Source organism: Buteo buteo, chromosome 21, assembly GCF_964188355.1.
Source record: "Buteo buteo chromosome 21, bButBut1.hap1.1, whole genome shotgun sequence".
NCBI lineage: Eukaryota > Metazoa > Chordata > Aves > Accipitriformes > Accipitridae > Buteo > Buteo buteo.
The window spans coordinates 3,973,223-3,994,703 of NC_134191.1; the positions used below are offsets into that span (position 1 = coordinate 3,973,223).

The following is a 21,481-nucleotide window of genomic DNA, read 5'->3' on the forward strand; positions in this document are numbered from 1 at the left end:
ACCTAAAACAAGGAAAGTCAGTATATTTAAGCTCAAAGAGCTGCCATAAGCACCTCTCTTGATTCACAGGTCATAGCATGTTCAAATGGGAACATGACTCTCACAGAAACTGCACCTTTTCCTTTGGCATCCCTCTCCAAAGGAAGATTTCCTAGAAAAGTGATGTGCAGGAGTTTCTACTTTGTCTGAGTTTACCTTCTTGCCTCTTCCAGGCCTTTCTGTGATTAGCAATGCTCTCTACAGCACTAGCACAGACTTTTTAAACTGCTTGTCCTGATAAGAGAATATTCCACTAATCTCCTCTCACCTCAACAGATCCATGGGATGTCAGGGATTTTGGTAAAACTAGAGAGAATCAAGTACACTTCCCATTTAAAAAAAAAAAAAAAAAAGGACATATACAAAAATGAACAGGGAACTTGCCTCCAAGTAGTTCTTTATTGACTTTGACATACAGAAACCCTCTGTATGTAAAAGTGAGATCTGAGGAAGAAAAATCATTGAAGTGTTTTCCCACCCTGTGAGTGCTGGCAGAGCCACGGGCTGACTGTGTCTCCTGCCGTGCCTCCCCAGCCAGCTCCAGCAAGTGCTGGAATACAAACCTGAGCGTCTCCTGTACAAAATCCACCTATAGAAAGACTTTCACATTTGAATTTTGCAGCATGCACAAAAACAGCCTTTGGGGCCCTGAACCTGCTCCCCATCCAAGCATCTTAAAAGCAGGAGAGATAAGGACCTCAACCTCAAAGGAAACATTCTTTGTTTCCCTCCTTTTTGTAATGTTGACTGTGATAAATCTGTCTCCTGCTTTAATTACTTCAAGAAGATCTTCTAGGAGGACTTGCCTCCTGGTTTAGAGATGCTTCAAAATCTAATGGAGATGATTAAGTAAATGATACAAATAATTAAAGGGTTCTATTAATCTAACTACCATTTAAATGTTATTCTTCATATTATATATCCAAACCTCAGTATCTTATTCTATGCTATTCAACTAATATTTCTAGCATGTAAGCCCACGACAAATTAAAGTTCTGGAAAAAACACTTATCTTTATCTGATGTTCACATATCTGCAAGTCTGTAATTTCAGAATAAATCAGCCTGAACGACAGTCACTTACACTGCTGCATCATGAGCAATCTGCTGCTCATAGGGTTTACTCCTCCCAAGACTTGAACTTTCTTCTAACATTGACTTGATGTGAAGATGACCTTAACTCCAGATGATGGAGCTTTAGAGGTCAGAGCATTTAAGGAGACAGTGACCGTGCGTTTTGCCAACAATATACAGTTGTGATGTGAGTTGTAGCAAACAACATACCCGTTACAGGAGCAAACTACAGCAAAACCCCAGATGACATAAAACACAAGAAGTCTGGTGCCTTGAAGCAGAAGAATTTGAATGAAAGCAAAAACCTGTGAGGAACCTCTGGATTCTCTCATGAGTCCAAATTTTTATCCTGGCCTTTCTTCTAGAGTCACTGAATAAAGCACTAACTATCGGAATCTAAAATGCTGCCAATAAATTATTGCATTGAGAGTTGAAAGGTGAACTGGGAAAGGGGATGAGGACAACAGAAACAAGTTTTTCTAAGGACCTGGAGAACTGCCATGTTTCAAGACTGAAATATATTAATTGCTATGAATCTATGAGTTTAAAATTACCTGGAAAAAGAATGCATGTGTAAAAGTCCAGACTATTACATAAAGATGCTTCCTTCTTTATTCTTTATTCAAAGATGATCTTGCGTAGTTTGTGCCCTGCTTCCTTAGGTGACCTAGTACCTACTACATTTTCTGAAGTGGTTCATATGTTATTGTACACAGCCTACTCAATCTGCCATTTTCTGCCCAGGCCCCTTTGGTCCACCTAGGCTAACATTACACCCAGTTTAGTACAACCAAAGCTTTTTAGCTCTTTCCTCAAGCTCCCTGACCTCTCACTCTTGCCATTTCAGATGGGCAATAACCATCTTGACCTGTAATGCCACAGATGATTTGGGGGAACTCACTTGCCTCTCAAAATAAAATAAAATAAAAATATCTGCAGCTGTTGCTATGATATGAAAAGGGCAGAGGGCTGGAAAGGGAAAGATCAAGAAAGATGAAAGAGGTGATTTCCTCCTGTAATATAACAGACATTGCCCTTAGCAAAAAATAAAGGCAAGTATGGAATTCAAACATCCTACTACTGCATTCAGGATTTACAAATAAAGTACACGACAACATAGTAATCATCCAGCTTTTTGCAGTGTTAGTTGAAGCAACTTATAGGACTGAAATACTGCAAGAAAACTAATTTAAAATGGACATGCACTGAAAAACTTTTGGAGAAACAGCTGGAGTAATCAAGAGACATCACTTTATAAATTCAGCATGAGCAGTCTAATGTATTCCGTTCACACACCTGAAGGAGCACCTTCATGTAGATTTGCTTTTCTTTCATTCAAGACTTCAAATGTCACAGCCAGTCTGAGTAACCCTAACACAAATAGCACATCAGCTGCAAAAATCTCCCACCTGCTCCCGTGGACCAGAATTGCACCAGAGGCGCTTGACATTGCACCGACAGAGCTGGGGCACAGGTCCTACACCCCAACATCACCTGCACTCACTGGCGGGGCCGGGTTACTCTCTTGCTTTGTCACGTGAAGCAGCAGTAGCAAAGCAACACCCTCTGAATTCTTAAAAAAACCCCACCCAAAACAAAAAGCAAAAAACAATTCCTTTTGAATGTATTTCATTGCAGACATTGAGGTTCTTTTCCCTGAACGCTTGTAAAAATGTAGATAGCATGTAGGAAATACGTTCAACGTCTTTTGAATCACAAAACATAAGCTGATGTTGAAGTGGGTTACAGAAATCCGTTCTATTGGGGAGTAGACCTGAATTTATCCCCAGTATGCCTCCAGATAGATAGGTAATACTGTGATTAATTTTAATCTATCAGAATAATGTTTAAATATTAACAACGTTCATCCCCAAGTTCATTTAAATTATTAACACTTGATTATCTATTAATTGATTGTATTATTTTTCCATCAAGTGCTGGAGTTTCTCTCTAGGACTATTGCTGTTCCAGCTCCTTCCTACCACACTGAAATCACCCGTGACCCTGCTCATGGTAGTAAACACAACACTCAGTAGTGAGAAATTAGCATTCGTATCTCATCTGTGACAGAAATTTGGACTTGTGAGGAAGTCTGTTTGTGTGAAAAGAAAATATCTTTCATTCTAAGGTTGTATCACGAGTGACAACTTAATTTTACTCCTCGGCATACTACTGCATACAGAAAAAATCCAACCCATCAGAGAACAGCAATCACCTCACCAGGTAAGCGCCTGGTGTAGTGCAGATCTGTCATTGTACCAGCTTAACAGTTAGGTTGCTTTTCTTGGTAGCAAAATATTTAATCATACAGAAAGCAAAATGTGCAGTTTCTTTCAGGGGAGATCATGTACCTGATAAAGAATTCTCTTCAACCTGGATATGAAGAACTTATTACTTGAAAATGCCCAGGTGCAACATAGCATAAAACCGTAACATCGCGCTGTATGTGTCATTATAGCTTCAGTGCAATGAACTGCATTTAGATTATTAAAATGAAACAGTTATTCCCCCAGGATGTTGTGATCATTGCATCCAGCAATCCAAAAGAAATGAACCAAAAGTGAGGAATTGCATGGTATTATGGACAGTGATGCCAGGACAGCAGCCTGCTCACTCGGCATCGAGGACTGTACTGATGCCAGGCAGGGACCAGGACCCACAAGCAGGACCTGCACTGAGCACTCACTGGTAGCTCTAGTTTTAGGAGGATAGCAAAGGTGCTATTGTGCTCTAGCAACTGCAAATTCAGTCCCCAGATCTATGGGATGCAACTTGTATGACAAGAAGCTTGAATTACAGGCCCACTTATCCCATTATTCATAATTACTGGTTATTCATAATAAATAAAATCAACTTTTATACCTTTTTCCCCATCTTAAACCCCTCTGTTTCCAATGCTGATTTTCACACCGCTGTTCCTCTTCATCAGCAGACCTAAGACTATAGTTGCAGGGACATACAATGACTTAGACAACTAATGATTATGGTATTTTGGTGTTAACTAGCGGGGTTTGGTTATGACTGGGTTCTGAGTAAGACTAAGACACAAAGAAGACTTCATATATGAGCATACAAATTCTGCTCCTATTCTGCGGATGCCACAAAAATACATACGGCATTCAAATGCAATTTTTATGTAAAATACTTGGGATTAAAGAACAATGGGCAGTCAATGTTTTCAGCACACTCGCTTAGAAACAAATATGAACACATTGTATCAGAATAAAATCAAATCTGAAGGGGACAATTTAGGATAGCAAGTTGCATGAAAGCTGGCTTGGAAGGATAAAGGAATAAGATAACTATCCAGACACAAAAAGGAGCTGCAAAGGTGAAAGAGGACACAGATAGCTTTAAGAAAGAAATTGCAAAGCCAGGCCCTCTCATCTTGGCTACTGTTGTTATATTATGAACGTGGCATCCCTTTACAGCTCCCCGGCCACCACGACACTGTATGGCAAATCCCTCTGGCACAGTATGTGCACACGGATGGCCCAATGCTTCTCTTTCCCCATCTAACATAACCTTTCTTCTATATATCCCACGTTTGAAACATACTGAAAAAGCAGTTATCAAGGACTGGCTCAGCTTTAGGAAGAGGTTAGCCCAAAGCCAAAGTGCATACCAGAAGTCAGATAACATTCGTGATGCATATGAGCAGCCATCCATGAGGACACACGATGACATGACGTACAGCTGGGAGCTGCTGAGGAATGAAATGCGCCAGAAGCAATGCTTAGGTGACTTTTACACTCGTAAATTAAAATGGTACAAGTAGAGAGCAGAGAGAAGACTCTTTGAGTTACAGCATATTAAAGGCTTACTGACACTGAAGTAATAAGAAATAATGAATATTTAACTTCCATTTCATATTAAAAAACCTATTAATGTTTTATTTTGTCATCCATAATGAAACAAGAAATTAGGCTAGTGATTCCTAATGATATATATGGGGCACTAGCAAAATTGCTGGACCTAAACAAAGGCTCTTGTTAGTAAGGGCAGGCAGGAGTGGGCAGCCGAGGTCCACGTCAGTCTGCGTTTCAACTCTGCCAGCTTCATACACAAACCAGCGCTTCTCCTGCACTTGATGAAATGTTTGCGAGGCAGAACGTGAGCTCAGAAAAGGACAATGTGGATTACAAATCTCAAATCTGATCTTGTCGCTGCAGTCCTTTGCTTTCCCAAATCATTGTGGCACTTTTAATTAAGGAGATGGTCTTGGACTGGGGGCAGAAATTGAGATCCCAACTCTGACAGACTCTATATGTGATCTTACTAAACCGTTTTGCACCCAGCCATGATGTACTTCTTCTTCCATCTTTTGGACACCTTCTCTATCCATAAAGTTTCTCAGGATGGGACCTGTGTGCAATGAGTATGCTCCCTGGACTTCCCATGGGATAAACATGTCTCTTCTAATAACAATACATTTAATCATGGCCTGAAAGTACTATTTAAGCCTTATTCTGAGGTGTATTTGTTCCACATTTGCCAGAAAATCCAGGTTTTTGATTACAAACAAAAGGATGCTTAAATCAGCCCTGTACCAGTTCATAAATGTTACACGGAGGTTTAACAGAAGAATTGACAATGCCTCTGAGCCTATAAAAATAATTAATTAAAGTGCACAAAACCCAAGTAATATGAGTAAGTATCCAGGACATTCAGCAAGGTGAAATTATTGGAATTCAAGGCTTTGTAAGAGCTGAGCGGGGAACACTGCCCACTCCTGCACAGCGCTGTGGGCACGCAGTTCCCATGCTCAGCGGGCTTTCCACGGCGGACGAAATGACACCGGGAAACCAGGATAGAAATGAAAGTGACTGCCATTTGGGTTCCCAACATTCACTGCTGCTCTAAAAACCAGGGAACGGAGGGACTGGGGACACACAGAGGAGCTCCAGTCACGGCTCCGGCCTGGAGGTGGCTGGCGAGAGCTAGAAGGCCCGTGCAATAATACACAACTGAAATAAAATCCGGGACTTTCCCTTCTGGAGGAATCAGTGACAATAAAACCCAGAAGTTCTCCAGCGATTCCTTCCTCCTGCTTCCAACAGACACGATAAGGCCACGCTGGCGGCACCGATGCCTGACCCGGCGCAGCGGCCCACCTCCATGGCACGCCTCAGGCCTCGCCGCCTCCTCACAGGCCTCACCCTGCCAAAAGGAGCAAAAAATGCTCACTATTTACTCCTTCGGTGCTTTTCCTTCTCGTTCCACCAGAGAACAAAACTGGCACTGGAGAAGGATCCTGACTTGCTGAAAATCCAGGGCAGTGTGGATAAGCAAGCCTGGGGGACACGTCTGAATTTCAGATTATAACAATTTTACTAACTTGGGTTTGGCTAATAGAGGTTTTACTGCAGCGCGCTTCCCTGCTATACTTCAATCATTTATTACATGACAGGACCTACGAGTGCAGATCTACTTTGCATATACTATTACTTATCAAGAGCATTTAGTAATAAGACCCTCTGGAGAGCACATTATGAAAGATTATAGACTAATTTGACCAAAGATGTCCCTGGAGAATACTAGTGCTTCGGTGAAGAAGACTTACATGACTGCTGCTACAGCTGAAGATGAGTCAGGGAAGACTAGTGACAGGGTTAAAGCCTTCTGCTTTGGATTCTCTATAGACTAAACTGGTCACTAATCCCTAAAAATTTAATTTATTTGCATTAACGTACTAGTGAGGCAATATTCGCTTTAGCCTGTTGCACAAAATAACTTGAAATGTTTCTTCTAAATCTGGTTCAATTTAATTTCTCAGTGCTAACCCACCTTTATTTCATAATATACCAGTAGCCTAATTAATATTTAGTGCTTATTACATAGGCTTAGTCTCATAAGAATCAAGTCCGAAAACCAACTTCCACAGGACCCTGGTTAAGGTGCTTAACCTTCCCTTTCAATATATGTAGTGCACCTCTGGTTTGCAATGGATTTAGGTCAAGTCGATTTGCTTCTATTATCATACATTGACTTTTATTGTAAGTTAAAAAAGAAAAATAAGTGTATCATTATCTCTGCAAATGGGGTGTTTATTTCCTTTCCGTCTTCTCATGGTTTTCCTCTGCACTTTATGTCTACAAGGCATAAAGTACAGAGCAATTTTCAAACACAAAGTTTCTGAATTTAATCTAAAGTAAGCCCCATGTCCAATTTGGTAACAAATCACTGGAATGTAACTATTCACACTTGGTAAATACTCCATGATTGTAATTATATACCTAAAAATCATAACGTGATAGTGTTAACTGATGCTTCATAACAGATTTTTCTACCATTCTATACATAGAATACATCTGATATGTCTATACGTGATTGCTCTGTTTGGCCTTAGGCTAGAAATTAAAGGCCAATCTTTCAAACTATTTCTTCCCATTATAAACATTTCTACTGGGAAAATTGAACACTTTCTTTCGCATTTGAAGATCTTTGAATTCCAGCCACAGAGCTAATAAATACATCTTCAATTAACTTATTTTCTGGAAGTAACCAACTTGGTTTGTACTGCAACACACATCACCCCTGAATGGCTCGTGACTTTGGGAAGTTAAGCTGCTAAACTTCAAAGGACTCTTCTATAGCAAGAATCATCTAACAGCCAATTTTCTTCCTAGTCCTTTTCCATAGCCTTTCCAACTGCAACTGAAGCAGAAAAGTATGGTTGGAAATGTCACTCATACTCCCAAGCACTCTGATAGAGCTGGATAAAATAAAAATACTTTCAGATTCATTTCCATGTCTAAGACTGAATAAAGTCACCTTTCTGGAGTCCTGGAACATCCTTCAAACCTTCCCTTCTGGGAAAGAGCTGGCCATCAGCATGTCCTCCTTTTACAGAAGTCAAGTCTGAAAATTAGGCTAAGCTTTCCTTATTGCCAGAGCAAATCTGGGGCATCTTTTCCATGAGGACAAACTCACAGAGCCCGTGAAAGCCAACGGGGCCTGCCTGCACCCACGGAGAACCTGAAACCCTCTGAGAGCGTGTGGCGAGGGGCGACGGCACAGCGACCGCGCCGGCTGTCTCGGCCGCTTCAAAGGCAGCGCTCTGGCGAGGGGCTTGGGAACCCTGTACCACTGATAATTACCATCCAGCTCTCCTCTGCAGCAGGAGGATCCCTGCTGACTTTACTACCAAAAGATGCAGTATTTTTAATATTAAACAGCCACAGGGGGAAAAAAAGAGGGAGGGGGAGGGAGGGGAAAAAAAAAAGAAAATACTGTTAAATTCATAAGTTTCTGTGCCTAAAGGGGATCAACTTAATTCTAAAAATATCCCAGTTTGGACATGTTATGGACAGCTCTCATAACTCAGGTGTCAGCTCAGACAGCCAAGCTGAATATACACAAATTCCTCACCCAACACACACAACTGTCTTTTCTTTAGCAAGGCAGCCAGCAGTTCTGCTGGCATACTGTGGAAAAAATTGAGAAGATCCCACCTAACCATAGCTTTTTCTGCATAGCTACATATTCAGTTGACTCTATGCACAGTTTACAGTGAGGGAGTGTGGTTTCAGTCACTGCTTTCATCAAATGTGATTTTTTTGCAAATGCAAAAGCCTGTCCAAGGAGGCTTAAAACTTGCTTTCTGGAAGCAGCAGTGCAAAAAATCCTAATCACACCGACGCTCATGGAAAATAAGGTGAATTCTTTTAGAAAAATCAAATTTATAGTCACTGAAATTTCCCCCTCATCTTTTGGTGTTATCTGCTTAGCAATAGGCCTGACCTGGCCTTCCACAGATAAATGGAAAAAAAAAGATAGATCTAATGGCAGAAAAATATCTCCATTAATATGAAAACCTAAATATGCTAGTGTGGAGCATTTTGAAGATAGTTTTATCCTACTGAATCTTGTTATCCAAATGGAGAAATGTCAGCAGTGTGTTAAGCAGACAGGAAAGCTGGAAGACTCATTAAGCCACATTTAAAATATGAGAACATGCAAAATTGAATATTTTCCAGGATCGTTACAATAAAACTTAATTACAGAATTCAGGTTTATCTGTGTCACCCAATGTCACAATACTTCAAGACAGATGATGAGGGGAAAAGGCAAAACATCTCCAACAACTGCATTTAGCGTCACAGCAGTATCTGCATTATTCATCATCAGTTGTGCAATGACAGATCCAAAATAATTAGTATTACTCACGTTAAGTTATGCAATTCACCCGCCTAAAAGAGGAGCCGTAAAGAAATGCAAACTAATTATAAGCCAGTCACACGCTCTGCTGCTGATGCATAGCCACCTCAGACCGACACTGCTGTGTGTGCCAGCCTGGTGCCTATGCTGGAAAGCTACAGCAGACCAAACCTCCAGCTTTGAGTAAGGAGAAAGACCAAACCTCATTAACACCATATCGTGACCAAAAATGCAGCTATCAAAACAGAGAAGTAAACGGATTCAAAATTCAGGTGTGTACCTTACAGTGTAGTCAAACCTCTGACCTTACATTAAAAAAAAAAAAAAAAAAAGGAGAGAGAGAGAAAAAATCTTTCTTTTTTAATAGTCAAACCTCAAAACCACAACATCTACCTTAGAATAAGACAATTCACCACCATAAATGTCTCTCTTCCTTCTAAAGACAACCGATGTGTACCCATTCCTGCTCATTAATGTATACATCCAACACAGCAGAACAGCGCTGGTCACCAAAATGAGCAGCACTGCACATGTCCTGCATCACTCCAGAGATACCCCAGGGCAGGCAAAAACTCTCACTAAACCCCTAGATTATTTGACATCATTCAGCACTGCCAGACTCAGACCCCGGAGCAAGAAGAACAGCCTCACCATAATGCTGTCTTTTCACAAAGGCTGAGAGAAGGAGATAGAAGAAATCCAATACATGTTTGGGAGGTTTATCCAGCAGGAAAATAGGGAAAGGCTCAAGATGGGTGTGTGAGAGCTGCAGTTCAGAGGAGACAGAATTTCATGTCAAGAGCTAAGAAAACATATATATATTCTGAAGGTTCAGTTACTTCCCCCACCTTACAAAGTATAATTTTTTTTCCTGTTAATTTTCCTTTAGCTGTCATAGACATGAAAATTTACTCACATCTTACCAGCAAGACAGATTTCTGTTTCATCTTGAGATACAAGCCCTGAAGCATTATTGAATGGGTTTTCCAAGAGAAAGAATTTACCTGAGGCAAAATTGCTCTGCTTATACTTTGTAAAGGAAAATATTGGTTTACCACTGCAAAACACACACCTGTGGAACATAAACCTACATGCTCCACATAAAGACCTGGCTTCGAGGGTGGAGACAGACAAGAATACAAGACACTTTAATAGAGACAAAAGGAATCAATACCTAAAATTAGAATCAATTGTGTGATTGGTAAATAGAATATTCCCCTTCTTTCCCAAACTCGGGGCAAATAAGGCTATTATGCAAACTTTGTAAAATAAATCATAGCATTTCTTCTATTCAATCACACCTAACAGCAGATAGAAAGAAAACTTACATTATTTTCCACACAGTTTCATACATGAGTAGTACGTACTGACACTCATGGCAACATGTGTAATATTCATCGACATACATGCCCATTTTCCCCATCGCATCTTCTTATTGCAACCCAAAAATGCACTGGGATCTACTCAAGGATTTTGTCCCTCTGCCTCAGATCAGATGAAGTGAGAACTTTATTTGTACTGGCTTCCACAGAACATGCTAGAGAAGAAGAGATTTCATCCAAATTTGTTGGGATTTAGATGATGGTATGTCAACACAAATTCGTATTTTGATGTTTATGAGAAAATAACTGTTCTTTTTTCTTTTCAGGTACATTTTTCTGCCCTCCCCAGTTTCAACCAGCATTAAGCAATGGATTACTTTCCCTCCTTATTCTTCCTTCTTTCTCTCTACCTGTCCCACATAAACTTCTTAACATGAGAGTTTTCTAGTAGCAGGAATAAAATATGTATATTTTATTTAAGTTCCTTTATTCTGAGCTTTCAGGACAACAACCTAGGACACAGTTCCATCAAGTGTGGTATCTCTACAAGGACCTCTGTCTGAAAAGATAATTGACATTTACTTTTACTTACTGTCCATATAGAGCCAAAGATGCAATGACCACTAAGGTATCATGAAAGTTAGCAAGAGATTCATGTTGACTTCAGCAGAGTTTGGATCCCTCCTCCATAAGGAATTGCAAAAGCCTATAGCACAGTTTTGATGAATCTTGAATATCTGGAAGCACATATAACTGGACTCTTCCTGGTTTATTTTTCTCTCAAGGTCCAAAGAAGAAAAATGAATAATTGAACACAGGAAGCAAAAATATATCAGTGCACCCAACCAAATAGAAAAATTCAGTAAAGGTTCCTCAAATAAGGATCAGAAGCTATGAGAAATAACCATGAAAGACACTGCCTTGATGCGCAACTCTCTCCATTTATTGAAAAGACAGAAAGAAGCTGGTTCCACTCAGAAGGAGGCAAAAAAGGCTGTCAGTCAAAACCTGGCACGTACCGCAGCAGCTAAACACGGAGCTCATTAGGCGTGAGAGCCTGCATATTACTGGTGGTTTCACCTACCCGTGCCAGCTGAGACTATTCAAGGTTGCAAATGGTTGTAGTAGGATACTCTAAAAATCAGATAAATGCTTAAAAGGATCTGCTTTTCAGCAGATGAAGTTAGTGTTTTCTGTAAGGTGGGTTCGTACAGAGCACCTGAATTTAGATTCATCAAAACTGAAGCACTCCACACCAGAAAGATACTTTGTAAAGTAGGTCTGGTGTGTCTGGTCAGGAAACAACTGGTAAAAATCAAATTCCTGTATGACCAAGATGACAGAAATCTTAAAAGGAATTGTTCCAGTAAAGGTTATTCTATATGTGTTTTAACAAGCAAAAAGCACCAGACACTTGAGAATAAACTCAGATGTCTCAGCTTTGCACTAGCTTAACATTTGTCACTTCAACTCTGCCTCATTGGCATATTGAGCTATGAAGGGACGTCAGGCATAGCTGTGCCCTAGGAGCTCACAGCTTGCAGGGGAACAGCCGTGAGAGGTCAAAAAAGCAGGTTTTATTGAGAAAGAAAAAGAAAGAAAAAATAAAAACAAAACCCCCCAAACCCACAAAACATCTGGGCTGAGATAGAAATTCAGAAATACTGACTTAATAGAAAAAAAAACCCTGATCTTATACGAAGATGTGCTTTAAAGAAGGCTCTGTGATACAAAACAACAAAGAGAGCAAAGGAAGATGGAGAGATGAACATAGATACGAAATACCAGCTACAGCCCACGCATCAACAGGTCACAAACATTTCACCAAAGTGGTCTGATAGATCACTGCGATGCCCAAGCCCTGCCTCACACACCATAAACAGCACACTGGAATAAGAGGACAATATTTCACATATGCTCCTGTCTGGTGACCCTAGTGGTTAACCAGCCATTTGACAGCCAAAACCTGCTTTAGATCAGCTTTTAATCAACTCAGAAATTTCAAACCTTCTTCGGGGTAGCCTCGGTGCTCCTCCTCCTCCTTCTCACTGCTCAGGATGGCTGTAGGTGCTTTTGTTGGACCCCGTCCCTCTTCCAGGACGATGCCACCTCCCTTCCTCCCACCTCACCAGGACCTCAGCGATGGGCTGAGGCTGCAGCTCTGCCTCTGCAACACAGAGGAGCTTCTACAAGAAGTCATGACTATTTCAGAGAATTTAACCTGAAATGCTCTGCAGATGCAATGAATGGCCATTTAAGTAGTGAGTCATCCTTTCTCAGATCCTTTTAAGGAACTTAGCTGGCACATTTTCAAGGCATATTTCTTAATACTTAGTTTTGCAATTTTCAGGGTGATACATCCCAGAGCTGGAAACATGGATCATATGGCAGAAGAACCACATTTGTCAAGGGGAAAGCATTTAGCACTATCTTTTCCTATATGTGGTACTTGGAAAGCCTGATCTTAAAATATCTGGGCTTCTGCCCTTTACGCAATGAACTCTTTTAAAAGAAGTCAGCTGAACTCGGCCAAGAAAGATTTTTAATTCTGTCTTCCATTACAGCCAAGCAAATTAGATTTAAAATATTTTTAAAATGCATTCCCAAACTCAGCTCATTACTGTCTTTGACTGTCATAGCAATCTCAAGCTTTTCCAATGCTTTACTTTTTCATTTTTCTCAGGTACCGGCATCCTATTGCCTATATCCGCACTCACTTTTGAGGAGGGTTTCTAGGAGGCTCTGTGTAGTGCATAAGTAACTAAAACTACCCGAGTATGATCACTTCCAACAAGTACATACTAGGCTATGATGGCCTCTAACAGAGTTTCTGTTAGCCCAATATGAAAGGACCTTCTACATGTGGATTATTCTACACTGAATGTACCCAGGCTGCAAATCTGTGTTACAGAGATGACCAGGTTCCCTTCAGGGAGATCTCAAGATTCACCAGAAGACCCTCTACCAAATTATGAGATGTGACACCTTTTCTTTTTATTAAATTTTCAATCAGTAGACTATTTTTGATTATTCTAAATTCTGTAGCCCATGTCAGTGTGCACCTGCCTTTGATACGTCAGCAAATTGCTGTCTCTCTGCAACTGACTGTTGAAATAATGCCTGTAAGTATTTTTAGCCCTCTTTTCAAATAGGCAACGGGTTGCAGATGGGTGAAAGTGACAGACTTAAAGACAGAAAAAACCCACAACTGAGTCAGAGAAATCTGACAAGTCATCTAAACCCAAGGATTTTATCACTGGAAATAGGAAGAAAAGAGATTTGGTCTCATGTCTTGCTCTAAAACAAGTAAATGATGTTATCTGACGCATCCAGATCACTAATTTGGACAACTCAGCAGGGAACTGAACAACCGCCTACACAGGAACAGTCAAAAAATAACAATTCATAATAATTTATTAAACAATATCCTTATGTTATGATTACTTGTTGTCAATGAAATGAGTTATGACGACTAGTCCTGGAAGTCTGAAGAGATCAATACCAAACTAATATTCCTATGTATACACACAGTAATGGTGCAGGGATTAACACCTCATTAGTCCATAAGGAGCAGGGTGCCAACCTGTGCTTTGGATGTCAGAGCTCATTACACGGTAATATAGAATACAATATTTATTCTTTCTATCATATATATGTAGTATATAAATATATATGATATACAGACATGATCTGTAAAGGACACCATGCACAGCAAGAAGATGAATCAATTGGATTAATTAGATATTTTATGACTGAAAATCTTTATTCTTTGCAGGTCTACCAGGCTGCAGTAAAACACTCTCTTACCCTTTCACACATACACAGAAAAAAATCCCAAATAAATCCAATTCCTTTAACCTTTCATCTAAAATATTATTCTCTACTTCTTACTATTTTCACAGAAATATGATCATTTTTTGGATATATTTCTCATCGACTGACGGCACAACACTCATTTGCTGCCTCGTGGCACAATCATCTTCCCATCAGCAGCATCCTGACTACAGCTGTCGACTCCTGTGGGATCCAGGGCGGCACTTTTCCATCAGACACAACATTAAATGACTGGTCACTTGATTTGCAAGTGTGAGAATGACTTTGAACAGAAAATGGAGTGAAGAGAAACTGAAGCTCAAGTTAATCCTAATGCCAAGCAACCTTTTCTCACTGATTTTTAATACTTACTACAAGAAGGAAAAATAAAGTTTCAGGTCTGGACATTGCCAGCAAACCACAGGGAGTCCAAAGGCTACAGCTCACGATGGGAACTTCAAAAAATATGTCAAAAGCATTAGCAGTTCAGAGGGAGACGAATGACTATGTTTGTATTCAAGCCCATTTGCTAAAGAAAGCGTTTAATAATGAGTGGCATCAAGAGCTGGTCTCCGTTTTTCTTAGCTGCAAAGCAAAAAGTTTTGCAAGTGCTTTCTTCGTATCGCTATTTCAGTGCTTCCACTAGCGCCTTGACAACACTGACATACTGAAATCTTTGATAAAGCCGCTGCTTCCCAAAACGCTCTTTTAAAAAGTAAAATGCCTCGATTATCATCTTGAGAACATCAGGGTGAAGTTATCACTTATTCAACGGATGCCAGGCTTGGTTTTCAGAGTTTTACAGAAAAATGCTCAACTGCCCGAACTCCCCCCGCGGTGATCCCCAGCTCCCCTCCAGCCCCCCACCCCAAGGGAGGCGCATCGTGCCCCATCGGCGAGGGCTGACTCCATCCTTGGCCACCAGCCCTGGGGACAGGGCAGGGGACCCCAGGGGCATTGGGGGACCCTGTGTACACCCCCCCCCCCCCCCTTCCTGGGAATTCACCTCCCGCACTTGTATGTAAAAGCTCCAGCGTAAGCCCTTCAGAGAGAAGTGAAAATCCTGTGTAATGAGCAGGGTTTTGGCAAAACCTGCGCATCTCTATTTGGGGGATAAAGGTTATAATGTTGAAATAGATTAGTTTGATGAGGACTTCTTTTTTTGTTGGCAAAGGAAAAAATGCTATTTTCTGGGACAGCTTGCTGGAAAAATGGGGCTTTTTACACTTGTGCAGCCTCTCCCATCTATCCAAACCCCTCAATCGCTGGCAAACAGGGAACTTTCAAAGGAAAGAAACTCAAGCTAGTGCCTCCACTGAGAGAAAGGACATTGTAAATTCTGTTTGAGAGCAGCTGACTGGCAAATCTCAATATATTTACTGGCAAGCCACTCAGCCTGTACATAACATAGGCTGTGAGTAACCCAGTATTATCTCCTGCCTGCTGGGGAAGACAGAAAATGCACGAGCACTGCCCCGTGCAGAGCAATTGGGAATGCAAGTCAGTAGGAAAGCAAATCAGGCTTTTAGGTTCACAGGTTACAGAAAGGCTCCATTTCTAATTACCTGGAGAGAATTACTTTCCCCGTTATTTTGTGCTGTATGGGTATTATTAACTTTTTACATAAATCTGCATTGTAGAAATGTAAACCAAAGCTGGTTAATGAAAAAACCCACCCTGTAGGGACAGAGCAGTTCAACAGATGATCAGAAAGGCCTTTTGCATCATTAATCTGCATGATTTCATGATACTGCCTTGGATAGAATTAAGAAAAAAATAAGTATTTTGTTAATGTGGGCGTGAAGCATCCTTCAAAAGGTCTGTCCCTTCCCCAAAACTAGTTCTCCCAGAACCACTGCACAGCAACAAAGACTTACTCAAATTTGAAACTAAATCATTAACCAGAAAGCACTCAGTGGGAAAGCACTTCTTGCCCAATATAAGAAGTTTCATAGCCATCACGTCTGTAGCCTGCCATTTGTTCATTAATTTTCAAATGAGGGATTATGAGCATAGACAACGTCCCTTTGTCTTCCAGCGTGGCACACTGAGGATATAACGCTGAGTCCCTTATTAGTGGGTGTCCTCCTCACCCCTCGCTCAGAGACAGAACTTCTCGTATGACGACAGAAACCACGCAGTGACCTCCAGCCAACGCAAGCTGTCGGGTAACCAGCTAACAAAAAATGTTTATTTCACAGCAGCCTCTTCCAAGCTCTCAGTACGTGCAAAATCTGCCATGGCAGCATCCCTGCACCCTCACACCTCAGGCCTTTCCGACAGCCCTTCTTCTACATTTATCAAAGCTCCAACTCTCATCAGATGCAGAAATCTACTGAGCATCTGTCAGGTGTCTGCATGCTATGCGGCAGATTATAGAAAAGCAACCCTTTGGAAAAAAGCATGCCTATTAAATCTGGAAGAGCGATAACAGTATCGAAGTTCTTGAATTTAATGAGGCAACATCACTTAGGGCTGACTCTTACTAAATGTATATAAGGAAATAATTCCCTTGTAATGAGCTCATGTGGCAACTGGCTTTGCCCTTTCTGCATGCTAATGATAATAAATTCCATCCAAATTATTTCAGGCACGGCGTAGCTGGTATACTGTACTTACCCTCAGCCCTGTATGCAAGGACAAAACAACAGCTACACTAAAGGGGAAAAGGTGCATTAGGCCACTTAGTAAGAACTCTTTTTCTTCTTTTGCCATATTCAGACACGATCAGCGATTTTTTTTGGCAGTCTATAAAATGCTAAGCTTGGCAGGGAAGTGTTTAGAAGCAAATGACTTTTTTCAAAGATAGTAGTGACGAAATGTGCAAAGTGAGTTATCTCCAAGAAATATCTGCCCGCCTGGGAATCCTACTTCTACACAGCCAAGGAAGATGGTACAGCCAAATAAACAGATGACTAAACATGGGCTGTCAGTACAATTGAACAACAATCTATCGTACAGCTACACAGGAATAACTTCTACTGCAACCAATTTTGATCTAGCATGACAGGATGGGTTTTGAGGAAATCTGTCAATAGTATAACAGCATTTAAAGAAAATGCCCAAGTAATTTGTCACATCTCTGTCAAGCCAGGTTCGGGCATGCAGGTCATTCTGTTGCGAGACGTCAGCTTTCAGGAATGGGAATTGCAATGACTTTCAAGGCTTAAGATTCTAAAAAGTGGTTGATTTGGTTAGCCAACGTATAATTTTGTAAGTCTACTCAGCATACTCGGGTGGCACGGAAAACAGGAGTCCACATGGAGACGTACCATGCATCCATAATGCATGATAAAATGATGGAGGAGAAAGCAGCAGTCCTTTCAGACAAACATTAACTTCTGCACACATTTTCCCGTTGCTACCCTAAGCACTTGTCATACATGGGAGACACGAGCACTTTGCAAAGCATATGTGGTTTGGGCAGAGAAACGGAGGGCCGATACTAATAAGAGCTGGCACGTTGCCACGGCTCCGGCTGATGAGGAGGGAATTTGTGAACACCGCCTCTGTCGACTCATCACCGGATGGATGCCGTGTGTTTTGTTTGTTCTTTTTTGGAAAAATGTCAGTTCAGTTAATCCAATCAAGGATGGATCAGGGTGTCAGAATCAGTTTTCAGACTGTCAGAAAATAAAGCAAGTCCTCATCACTTAAAGACTGAGTTACTGTTGCCTCAAGATAAAATATTGTTAATACTAATAATTTGGTTCACAAATCATATCTCTTTATGTAATCATTTTTCTTTTCAAAATCTTCCTAGTTACCACAAACTACATTCAAAGAAAATAGTAATTCCAATTTCTAGTCTGATCATTTTCTTAGTTTTTATTAACTTAGTATTTTACCTGATAAGAAAAAAAAAAATGGAGGGGCTTTTTTTCCTATTCTTCTTCTTCAGCTGACTCTTTTGGTTTTGCCGCACTGACTTCATTAGGGTCCTCACACATTAGGAGTGTTATTTACGTGAACTGGCCTCAGGACTTTTCCATACTAAATGCCAGTGGTAAATTAATTCTTTAATCCTCTTTATGCCACAGGATGCAAATCTGTACACATAACATCTGCTTATCTACTTTTTGCTATTAATTATTACATTTTTAATCACTTTCCATTCTCTAGCATTTACTTATGCTTTTCTGTCAAAGAATGAATTTAGAAAAGGAATTCAATAGCTCAGCCACTTTCAGAAAATTAATTTATCTTTTCATTTCATGGAGGGTACTATGTTGTTTGTTTTTTTTTTAAATAGTTTCCTTTATTCCAAAGTACAGAACGGTATGCACCCTGTTATCAAATCTGCCTCAGAAATACTTAACTGGACAGTGGCATTGCAGAAAAGGTGAGTGTTCTTCATAGAAGAGTGAAATACATTAATGTTCAAGTCTATGGGGGCAGGACTTGGAAAGAGAAAAAACTACTAAAACATAACAAAAATAAGCTATATTTTTTCAAGAATCTTATAACGCATGGTTTATCACATCTTTTTAATAGATTTATTATACTTAACATTCATTTATTATTCCAATACTCTCTACTCTCTACAGTGGACATCAGAGTACTGCACTATACTACACGCTGACCAAATCTATAACTAATATTGCAACCAATGCATTAATTTATTGCATCCATATTTATATATAGTGTTGTGGTAAAGCCTCAAGATTGTACACATATTTTTTCCCACACGTAAAAAACCCTTCACAAAACAAACCATGCATTTTAAGAGCTCATTTTGGTAACAACTTCCCCTTTCAAAAGTTGGCCCAAATCTAATTTTTATTATCTCATCTAACCAGAGCATTGGAAAGGACTTCAAGAGGTCATCTTCTCTGTTGGCAGACTCAACCACAGCTCTGTCAGTCCTGGATGTACCCACTGAGGGACTGCTCCTTCCCAGCAGCTGGAGCCTCAGCGGCCACCCTGGCAACCTCAGGCTGGGCTTGCTGGCTTGGTCACTGGCTAGTGTCTTTCCAGTGTCCGTCCTCACTCATTCATGCCACAGTTTTGGCCTTCCTCCCGATCCACAATGGAAACTGACCTCGTTACATTTGCCTTTTCTACATCTGAGGATTTGCTCCTCCCCCACCACACTTTTTTTTGTTTGTTTGTTTTATTATTGTTTTTTTCTTTTGACTCATTTCGACCAAAACGGATCTGCATTTCCCCAGGGTGAAGACTAGCAAAAATATACTGGTTTCTTGTGCACATAATACAAATTCTTAAGCTCTTTTCCTGGAAGAGCTCTGTCTCCCTTCCCCTCCAAATTCAGCACAGGATGCCTCCTGTCTCAAGGACATGCCCTTTGCCATTGTCATGAAAAAAAAACCCATCACGGCGTTATCAAGCTATAAGCCTCTAAATATCCCAGCGCACACCAACTTCGGAGACATTTGACAGTTTAACCCTCCCCACCCCTCTAACCCCCACGTGTCAGATGCTCAGACTGCCAAAAGATCAACTCCCCATCACTCTCATTCCTACTGCTGTTAGACTTGAGATTCACCATCTCGAGGTGACTAACCATCACCTAAGCAAGGCTGCTGGAGCAGGACATTCCCTGCCGGAGCAAGGCTCAGACACCAGGACTGCAAAAAGGTGCTGAAAACACAGCCGGGAAGGTAATGCAATCAGAGAACATAACCACAACCACGGTGTGCCTACAGAAACCATATTAATGCTGTATGGTTAATATGGTTTCGGTGGGTAATACAAAAATACGAATCTTCAAGTCTTCCAGTTCAACTAATGAAGACTAATTAAGCAATAAGAAATACTTCATATAAATCTTAATGAGTTTTTCTAACCCCTCAGTAGTTGAATTGACTGTAATTAATCAAAAAAATAAAGATGGTCATTTACTAAAGAACCTTTTCCTTTTGATGACAAGATCCGTCCTTCCTACCTTTCCTGCAAAAAGGGATTTAAAAGGTAAAGGGAAACATTGGCCCCTTACCTAATAGGGAAAGAATAGCAAATCACGTTCCACATATAAAAGGTTGGCATATTCAATAGCTTTTTTCCTTATATCTTCACAAAAAGATGTTTTACAGTGTCCAGACTCTCAATAGAATTCATTTTAACTAGGAGCCTGGAACACAAGCTGAACAGAGAGTTAAAGACTGCGTGGGTAAGATACAACTGAGTAAGTTATTAAGGATTAAATTTATTTTGAAATACTTCAGGTATCAGATGAAGTTCTCTTTAAACTATTAGTAATTACTTTTTAGTACTCTCAGGGAATGGCTGAGGTCCCGGAGGGTAAGAGGTGGTCAAACACAGCAGCTATTATTAGAAATGGGAAAAAGGAAGACTAGACAGTCTAGATTCAGTACATAGAAAGACCCAGGAACAAATGATTAAACAATGAAATTATAAGCACCCAGAGGAATATAAAGTGAGAATAAACTGCCAAAATATATTTGTGAAGAACTAATTATGTCAACCCAGTCATTTATTTATTTTTTTATCAAGATAATTGCCCTATCATAAGAAGGAATCAGATGTGATACATTTTGAATAGACAAACATATTCCTCTATCACAGGAAGGCACATTTACCAACTTCTTATTTTAGACTAACAATAAACACATTCAAAGAACAGTTTTCAACTGTCTGCTTCCAAATCGAGGGAACACACCAGTGTATCTCCACAGGTCTTTGCACCTGGTCCCATATTGTCATGAGTAACTTAGGTCACATGTAGTGTGGAGGATCTGCAAGCACTCTGGAGGATAGCAGTAGCATAACAAATTATCTCAGCTTACTGGGAAAAAAACCCCATCTGAAATCATGAAGATAATTTAATAAAAAGATATGCAAAGTCCTGCCTACTTTGGAAATAATCAAGTGCAAATTCTAAAATGGCTTTATCGGGTAGGTAACAATAGAGAGCGAAGAGGGAGGTTAGCAAGGATAAAACCTAACCATGAGTCAGCAACACAAGTCTGCTGCCAGAGAGACAAGTAGTGTTTGGGGAAATATTAACAGATGTTCACCACAGGACACAGGAGGTAATTATTCATATGAGATTTAGAAAACATGACCTAGAAAGAAGGATATCTGTTCACTCCA

General features: G+C 40.4%; 1 protein-coding gene across 6 annotated transcripts in view; it reads right to left on the reverse strand.

The window, feature by feature from the left end:
- Positions 1-21,481, reverse strand: part of CHL1 (cell adhesion molecule L1 like) — a 141,665-nt gene that overhangs the window by 82,142 nt on the left and 38,042 nt on the right. For 4 of the 6 annotated variants that reach the window (XM_075052667.1, XM_075052664.1, XM_075052666.1 and 1 more), the window contains exon 1: positions 12,602-12,716. The exons of the other annotated variants lie outside the window; for them this stretch is intronic. The gene's annotated coding sequence lies outside the window, so the exon portion shown is untranslated. Of the gene's footprint in view, positions 1-12,601; positions 12,717-21,481 lie in introns of those variants that run through there. 6 annotated transcript variants of the gene reach the window in all.